This window comes from Borostomias antarcticus, assembly GCF_949987555.1.
Source record: "Borostomias antarcticus genome assembly, chromosome: 19".
NCBI classification, from domain to species: Eukaryota; Metazoa; Chordata; class Actinopteri; order Stomiiformes; family Stomiidae; genus Borostomias; species Borostomias antarcticus.
Window position 1 is genome coordinate 4581610 of NC_140252.1, and position 9290 is coordinate 4590899.

General features: G+C 46.9%; 1 pseudogene across 1 annotated transcript; it reads left to right on the top strand.

Annotated features, from left to right (window-relative positions):
• Nucleotides 1–2040: 2040 nt before the first annotated feature.
• On the top strand, nucleotides 2041–3917 carry LOC311321592 (sodium/myo-inositol cotransporter-like; annotated as a pseudogene). The gene has a single exon. The product of its transcript is annotated as a sodium/myo-inositol cotransporter-like (transcript).
• The last annotated feature ends 5373 nt before the right edge of the window (nucleotides 3918–9290 follow it).

The window sequence follows — 9290 nt, forward strand, 5'->3', positions numbered from 1 at the left end:
ATGGCGGCGCACGGGGCATAGGGAATGCAGCTTCTCAAAATCCATTTTCGGCCGCTAAACGGTTGTTTTCATCAATCACATTGCATGAATCGACAGTTGATATTCCTCTACGCGAGCCATTCTTTCGGTTGGTTTTCAAATACGTGGTCTGTAGCCACTGTAATATGATCTTTACAAGCCTCTCCCCCACTTGCTCCAGCACGCATGCGCACAGGCCAGCGCGCAGCCTGCTATTCTCCGGCTCACATTCTCTGCGCTACGATCGTAGTTGGTGCCGAGAATATTGTCGTCGTCATTCGTCAGCAACAATCCGATCGTAGCGCAGAGAATGTGAGGGAGCATAGCCAGTGTAAAGATCATATTACAGTGGCTACAGACCACGTATTTGAAAACCGAAAGAATGGCTCGCGTAGAGGAATATCAACTGTCGATTCATGCAATGTGATTGATGAAAACAACCGTTTAGCGGCCGAAAATGGATTTTTAGAAGCTGCATTCCCTTTGCCCCGTGCGCCGCCATTACATGGATATACTGGCTCGCGCTGGATTTTAAATTTCTTCTACAGGCCTCCGAACAACACAAAAGTGATCTGGGTGAGTCAAACTTCTTATAATATGTCGTAAATAAGGTCCAGGTTGTCAAAAGCGAGCATAGTCCTTTAAGAAACGAGAGGTTATGTGATAACTGATCAGCAAAACAACTATTGAAGCAGCTATAGGCCTAATAATTTCCTCACCACTTGTGACCGAGGCGTGTACCTAGGCTACGTCACAGCCGAGCGGCGGGGTGATATAGATGGATGTTTCTGATCCGATCCACCTGTACCTGCATGGTCATCTCCTGCTACCAGACGCAACTGATGCGACCGACCGACCCGCCAAGCTCAAATATTAACAGTCAGGGTTAACCACGGTAGGTGAAATCATCGATACTATTCTCTAATAACAGCTGGGAAGTCTTTAGAGTCTTGTAGATAGCAGGTATGATATTGTCACAGGAAGAAGATGCTCTGTGCTAAAAGCGCTCTTGTCACGCCTGTAAAGACAGTTGATTTTACATCGTCCCATTGGGGCACCTAGGCTACGAGGTGAATTGTGAGCGTTTACGGCTAACGCGTGTTCCAGAACATATTTTCACAAGAAACAAACTGATCTAGGTGAGAGACCATGGCGGCACTCTTTCTGGAACACCAGTCCATCACTGTTCATAAACAAATTATAAAGTTACAGTAAATTCCTTTATTTTCCAAAAGGTCTGTGGGATTGTAGCTACTTCCATGGTCTTGGATTGAGGTCAAAGGTTCCAAAGCATTAGGACGAAAAGTTTGTCTTTTACTGCACCACTGCAATTACATTTATTTGTTTAAAGTCATTACTCATATTACAACATAGGTAACGTGTACGAATATATGTGATAACGTATATATGTCTATTCTTCTTTGGTGTAGTGGAAAGACCAAGATGTTTTGTGTAGTGGAAAGAGCAAGTTAGAAAATTAGCATAGGCTACACAAAATATTTCCCTTAAGTCTCTGGTGGCTAAGTAGGCTAGTATTATGAAGCAAATGCTATTACTATATTGTCTGGTAGCACTACAGGAGCCCTGACACTCTACTGCTGGGCTACTCTGCTAAACCTGTTGGCCTGTTACTACGCTTGGAGTGAGGGATGTTCCCTGTAATGTTTTCATCTCTCCAGTCCTGTTCTCTTTCATCTGTCTTTGTAGTATGATGCCCGTCAGGGCCCATGGCCGTTCTGCCTGTGCCTGTACTACTCATTACAAATTCCTTATAAATTCCCTATTTCTACGCATTATTACATGTGTGTGTGTTTGTTGCAGGTTTGTCTACACAGATGAGCAACGTCTCTGAGGGAGGAGGTCTGGAGTCGACCCCGACATCAAATTAGAACAATTATAATTCATGTAGCAGAACCAAACTTATCATAGCAATATAACAAAATAGATATACCACAGCTTCAAGGGGAAGAAATCTACTGAGCTACTTGAACTCTCCATTACTGCATTTTCAAGAGCCTAAAGATGTCTGCCACCATGGACAAAGTGGACGTCCTGCTTGTGGCGCTGTACTTCGTCCTGGTCCTCACGGTGGGCTTCCTGGCCATGTGGCGGAACAGCAGAAGCACCGTGAGTGGCTACTTCCTCGCCGGCCGCTCCATTAACTGGGCGATGGTCGGCGCGTCTCTGTTCGTCAGCAACATCGGCAGCGTGCACTTCATTGGCCTGGCGGGCTCGGGAGCGGCGAGCGGGTTAGCGGTCGCCACCTGGGAGTTCAACTCCCTGCTGCTGCTCCAGCTGCTGGGCTGGGTCTTCGTCCCGGTCTACCTCCTTACCCTGCTGCTCTACATCTTCACCAAGCTCTCCGTGGCCCTCTACTCCGGGGCGCTCTTCATCCAGGAGTCGCTCGGGTGGAACCTCTACCTGTCCATCATCCTGCTCATCTCCATGACGGCGCTGATGACGGTCACCGGCGGCCTGGTGGTGGTCATCTACACCGTGCAGGCCGTCCTGATGGGCGGGGGAGCGCTGTGCCTCGCCGTCATCAGCCTGGCCGAGGTCGGTGGACTGGAAGGCATGCGGACCAGATACATGCAAGCCACGCCGGACGTTGCCGCTGTACTGCTGGCCTCCTGCCACGTGCAGCCCAAGCCACAGTCTCTGCGCATCCTCCGAGGGCCCCTGGACCCGGACCTCCCCTGGCCGGGCTTCCTCCTGGGCCAGACGCCCGCCTCCATCTGGTACTGGTGCGCCGACCAGGTCATCGTCCAGAGGGTGCTGGCGGCCAAGAACATCGCCCACGCCAAGGGTTCCGCACTCATGGCCGGGCTCCTCAAGATCCTGCCCATGTTCATCATTGTCATCATCCCGGGGATGATCTCCCGGATCCTGTTCGCCGATCAGCTGGCCTGCATCAGCCCCGAGCACTGCCTGGAGGTGTGCGGCTCCAAGGTGGGGTGTAGCAACATGGCCTACACCCGGCTGGTGATGTCCGTCATGCCGGTGGGCCTACGAGGCCTTATGATGGCCGTGATGATCGCAGCCCTCATGAGCGACCTGGACTCCATCTTCAACTCGGCCAGCGCCATCTTCACCCTGGACATCTACAAGATGGCGCGCGAGCGGGCGTCCTCCGGGGAGCTGATGGTGGTCGGGAGGGTCTTCGTGGTCGCCATGGTGGTCATCAGCATCGCCTGGGTGCCCGTCGTCGTGGAGATGCAGGGGGGGCAGATGTTCTACTACATCCAGGAAGTGTCGGACTACCTTACCCCGCCCGTCGCCGCTCTCTTCCTGCTGGGCATGCTGCTGCAGCGCTGCAACGAGAGAGGTGCATTCTGGGGAGGCATGGTTGGGCTTCCCACGGGGGCGCTTAGGCTGGTCCTGGCCTTTGTGTACAAAGAGCCCCTTTGCAACCAGCACGATGAACGGCCGTCTTTTATAGGGACGTCCATTTCATGTACGTGGCAATGCTGCTGTTCTGGATCTCTGGGACAGTGATTGTGGTGGTCAGCCTGTGTACGGCACCACCCAGCGCAGAGCAGGTCCGCACAACCACTTACTGGGGGCCACGCCATGGGGCCACAACCCTGACCAGAGACAGAAACCAGGAGGAGATGGGTGAGCTCAGTCCCTCTAGCCAGGCCAACAGCAGCGGTCATGGCATTCTGGACAACCAATCACCCAGAGCTCTCCACAATGGCGCCAACGAGGTGGACGCCAGACTCTTGAATCAGACCGATAACGGTTACACCATACCCACAAGCCCAGAGCTCCAAAACGGCGGCCACAACATGACCGGCTCTGGGACGGTTGTGGAGGAAGACAGGGGGGAGTTCTGCTGCAGTGGTGGGGGAGGACAGAGCAGCGCCTGTGGGAGGGTGCTTGTGAAGAATATAGAGTAGTATGTATGTATACATCTCTGTATTGTATGGAGGCCTGCTGTGAAGAATATAGAGTAGTATGTATTATGTTACGGTGAATGTGAAAAAACGGGGAATGTGAGCTTTTCCGGGTTAATGTGCACATTCCCCGATCTCACGGGGAATGTAGGACAAACGTGTGCGTGTGCATGTGAGAAATTGGTTAGTATTTCTCACATCTCCCGCAAAGTCGGGGATTGTGCACATTAACCGGGAAATGAGTACAATTCCCGACCTTGCGCTAAATCTAGCAAAGTCCAACCGTATGCAAAACTTCTGCGCAGCCGGGTGATGGGAGGGGGATGCTACCGTGGGCTTATGCCAAAAGACAAGTGTGAGTTTGATGCATCCTCAACTAGATCATTTACAGTTAATAATAACAGTCCAGGGATGACTTTTTGACATGTATTTATTCTAGAAAACACAGCTTATTCTCACAATGAGATCTTAACATGATCAAACACACCTGTGTACTGAATCCTACTGTCTTATTGCAGCGTTGTGCTGCGCATATAGAGGCTATTGTGCTAAAATTATGACTACATTTCGGGGTGGGTGGAGGTGAACATATTAAGTCAAGTTATTATTTTCCTTTCATAATTCTGCAAAACATTCTGAAAGTTGTGTAAGCCTAATCATCACTGCAGTGGCATCTGCTCCACGGAATGTTGATCATCCCAGCACCTCGATCCGACCCAACTGCAGGAAGCATTGTGCATTTTTGGATTAAACAGCTCCTAGTCCGGGAGCCATGGGGTTGAACCTTGTTTTGTTGGGTGGAATTTTTTTCTTTGCTGCTTCTTGTAGCTTGGGGGTACCTCTTCAAAATACAAGAGGGTGCTCGGTAATCCGTGTATGGTTCGTTCTTTGGTTTTTCTGTTTCAAAACGAAATTGGAAAAACCAAAAAACAAGAGTGAATTTTCGTTTTTCCGTTTTGGTTTTAAAACGAAAAAAGAGAAAACCAAACCGAGAAAAACCGAGATGATTTGGTTTGGTTTTTCAAAACGGAAAAACGAAAAATCAGAAAAACAAACGCTGTGTGGTTTGTTTTGGTTTGCGTTCTGTGTACGCTCGGCGCATATACCGGCTGGGTCAGGGTATCATCGTATAATTCCTTATTCCATTATAATTTCAAAACGAATAAACGGTAAATCGACCATAATTCTGTTTTTTGTGTCTAAACCAATAATGGAAACACCTCTTCCAAAATGGCCTTTTTTTGTTTCCCGGCTCGTTCCTTTTATCATTATTCCTATTGGGACTGAAGAATGTGCCCACAGTTGTATATCGCGGTATATTTAGGGCCCGAGCACTGGCGGTGCGAGGCCCTATTGAAACTCGAAGGATTATTATTATTATTCTCCTTCTTCCAAAACAAATGCCTTTTTGGCGGCCTAAACATCGATGAAAACGGATGAAACTTTGCAGATACGTCAGTCCCGGTGAAAAATTTGATAATTCATGGGTGACGGAAATGGGCGTGGCAAAACGGCTCAAGAGCGCCCCCTGGAAAGTTTAAAATGGCGAGCCCCACCTTTCAGTTTGATGTAGGAGAACGAAATTCAGAGCGCATATGTATTTCATCGAGACACACTAAAATGTATCTTGGAGCTATACCCAACATGCAACAGGAAGGCCGCCATTTTGCTTTTAATGTGCCATTTTCCCCTTGTTTTGACCATTTCCATGCTCAACTCCTCCTAGAGATTTCATCCGATCAACTTCATATTCGGTCAGCTTCATCTTAAGACCTTTGTGATCAAAAGTTATCAAAAAAAAAAAAAAAAGTTTTCACCAAACACCCTTGCCGTGGCGCCCCGCCAAAGTTTGACATTTCACCATTAAAACACGAAGTCCTCATAACTCCTCCATACATTATCCAATTTGTCCGATATATCTCACGCTTCATGACGGTTCTGTCCTGAAGACATCTATGTGTCAGTATTGCGTCATACTTATAGCGCCACCTATTGGTGAAACAGGAAGTCTTCATAACTCCTGCATACATCATCCGATTTGCACCAAATTTCTGACACTTCATGAAGGTCCCCTTCTGAACACATCTATGTGTCGGTATTGCGTCATACTTATAGCGCCACCTATTGGTGAAACAGGAAGTCCTCATAACTCCTACATACATTATCCGATCTGCACCAAATTGCTGAGGATTCATGAAGGTCGTATTCTGAACACATCTATGTGTCGGTATTTAGTCACACTTACAGCGCCACCTACTGGTGAAACAGGAAGTACTCATAACTCCTACATACGATAACCGATTTACTCCAAATTGCTCATGCTTGATGACGGTCGCATCCTGAACACATCTGTAAGTCAGTATTGCTTCATACCTACAGCGCCACCTACTGGTGAAACAGGAGGTCCTCATAACTCCTACATACGTTATCCGATTTACTCCAAATTGCTCAGGGTTGATGAAGGTCACGTCCTGAACTCATCTGTAGGTCAGTATTGAGTCATACTTATAGCGCCGCCTACAGGTCAAGCAGGAAGTCATAAGTCCTACATACATTGTCCGATTTACACAACATTTCTCACGCTTCATCAAGGTACCGTCTTGAACACATCTATGTGTCGGTATTGAGGGACGCTTAGAGCGCCACCTACTGGTGACAGGAAGTTTCTCTCAGTACTGGACACCAAAATAGCACACCCTTGAACGTCGCCGCACCCCGACACGCATGGGTTGCGAGGGCCCGCTCAATGCTGCTCGCAGCCCTAGTCATTATTTGGTTTCGAGCAGTGAAATGGATAAATGAAATCACATGGTCTGTTGGTCACATGGTCCAGTCTAGCAATAGTGGAAAAACCACTTCCAAAATGTGGTTCTCCGTCCGTTCCTTTTATCATTATTCCTTTTGGGACTGAAGAATGTACCCACAGTTATCTATCACTATATTCATTATTTTGTTTCGAACGGTGAAATGAATAAATGGAATCACGTGGTCTGTTGGTCACGTGGCCCAGTCTAGCGTCACGGGAAGCGAAAAAACGTTCAAACATTACAAAATAAAAGTCCATTGCATTGAATGGCCATCTTTCAAGGTTTAATTAACACGCAAGTAGCGTATATATATATATATATATATATGGATGGATTTAATGTTCATTATTTTATTTAGTTAAAGTGTGGATTAATAGCCTGGAAAAAGCAAGTGCTGTTGCCGCGCTGGTCAGTTTACTAAGATGACCAGCAGAAGTCCCTGTTTAGCAGGGGTGTAGTGGTGACTAAATAGCCTACGTGGGTAAACTCTGCGTAAAGAAGTGGGTATATGTTACAGTTTTTACATTAGTGGTGTTTAAAGAAGGGAGTAGGCCTATACTGTGGATAAAGAAGTGGATAGACCCCATGAAGACCCTCCACTACACCACTGTTGTTTACCATATCTGCCAGAGCTGGTATCGATACTGTGTCGGTACTCGCAGAGTCTGTGGGGGCGCAGTTCCAAGAAAAACGGAGAAAACGCTATGTATTGCTTTACTACATGGTACCCATATTGGTCTGCTACAAATACAACTCAGTTGGACTTGTACTACACAATCACTGATTATGTGAGTTAATTTCAAATACAAAGAGTTACCATGTTACAACCTACCCCTGGGGGGAGTTGTAACACTACCCGGGGACAGATGTAACAGTGAAGTATTGTGATTAAATAAGATCCACACTATTCAATTCATTCAAAAAACTTTACTAAAGTAGCCCTAAAATAATACAGCTGTAACAATAAATCTGTTTGTATTTGTAACAATTAATTTGGTGACAAAAAACACAGAAATTCTTATTAAGAATTATTAATTAAGTTTTTAAATGTCAAAATGTAAATTTAGATGGAAAGTTTACATTTACTAATATTAAGATACAAATGTAACAAACAGTTGAACCACGACTGAACAAAATGTTGAACTAGGATTGTATCCGAGATCAGATGCTATTTTTACACAGATTTCTCGAGCATGTGTGTGTGTGTCTGCGTGTGTGTCTGTGTGTGTATGCATGCGTGTGTGCGTATGTGTGTGCGCTGAATTCCTAAATGCTTAAGACATTGGGGTTCAATCAGACAGACAGTGGTGAAAAATATAGACGCCACTCCCTGGGATGCAGTCTTTGTGGGCCCAGAACTTCAATAGACACACTTGACCCACACTTCTTTTGGCCTTGAGTTTAAAAAGTGTTCCATGCACACAGTGCAGACATTCTCGTCATCTGAGGTGTCAGAATCCTCTTTTTCATTGGGCTTGGGCTTTTTGCTTGTTGGCTTTTTCTTATTTTTCCCCTTTGCAGGTAACAGGTTTATTCTCCTTTTTACACCTTCAGTGCTCCTCTTATTTTCTTCCTCTTCACGTGCCTGTTTCACAGGTGTATCTGTCAGGATCTCTGATTGAACCTTCTTTCTTTTCCCACTGGGAGTCTTCCTTGCGTTGGTCCTGCTTTGGGGAATGGACGGAGAGCAGATGGGCTGAGCAACTAAGGCTTGGGCTGAGGTGGAGGCTTGGCCTGGCTGGCTGACTGAGGTGGAGGCTTGGCCCGGCTGGCTGGCTGACTGAGGTGGAGGCTTGGCCCGGCTGGCTGGCTGACTGAGGTGGAGGCTTGGCCTGGCTGGCTGGCTGACTGAGGTGGAGGCTTGGCCCGGCTGGCTGGCTGACTGAGGTGGAGGCTTGGTCTGGCTGGCTGACTGAGGTGGAGGCTTGGCCTGGCTGGCTGACTGAGGTGGAAGCTTGGCCCGGCTGGCTGGCTGACTGAGGTGGAGGCTTGGTCTGGCTGGCTGACTGAGGTGGAGGCTTGGTCTGGCTGGCTGACTGACTGAGGTGGAGGTTTGGTCTGGTTGGATGGCTATATTGGTGACATCACCACAGGTCCTTTCTGATTGGTCAAACTGACAGCGTTACAACTCTCCCTGTGTTACTACAGTACCATCCCGGTCTCCTCTAATGGTTCATTACAATAAATTAGGGATTTAATCAACGACCTTTCGGCACCAAGATAGCCTGTGATTGGCTAAAATGCTGGCATCACTAAGCATGAAGAGTTATGAAGTACAGTTCAAATCTCTCTTATAATCTCTCATATACAGCATACACAGTAGTAGGCTAGCCCACGGAACAGTGTGAATGGGATATTTCATACTTTAGTGCTTTGCTTCTCTAATCAGAAATCAGTATTATTCAATCACAAACAGAATCAGATCATTTTTATTGACATATAAAAACATTGATATTAAAATTATATCTATGCTTCTAATACTAGTAAAGCAAGTCAACATATAATGCACACCCAAACATAACACAGCCAGAAACATATCTAAATCATTTTAATTCTAACTCCACCTGAT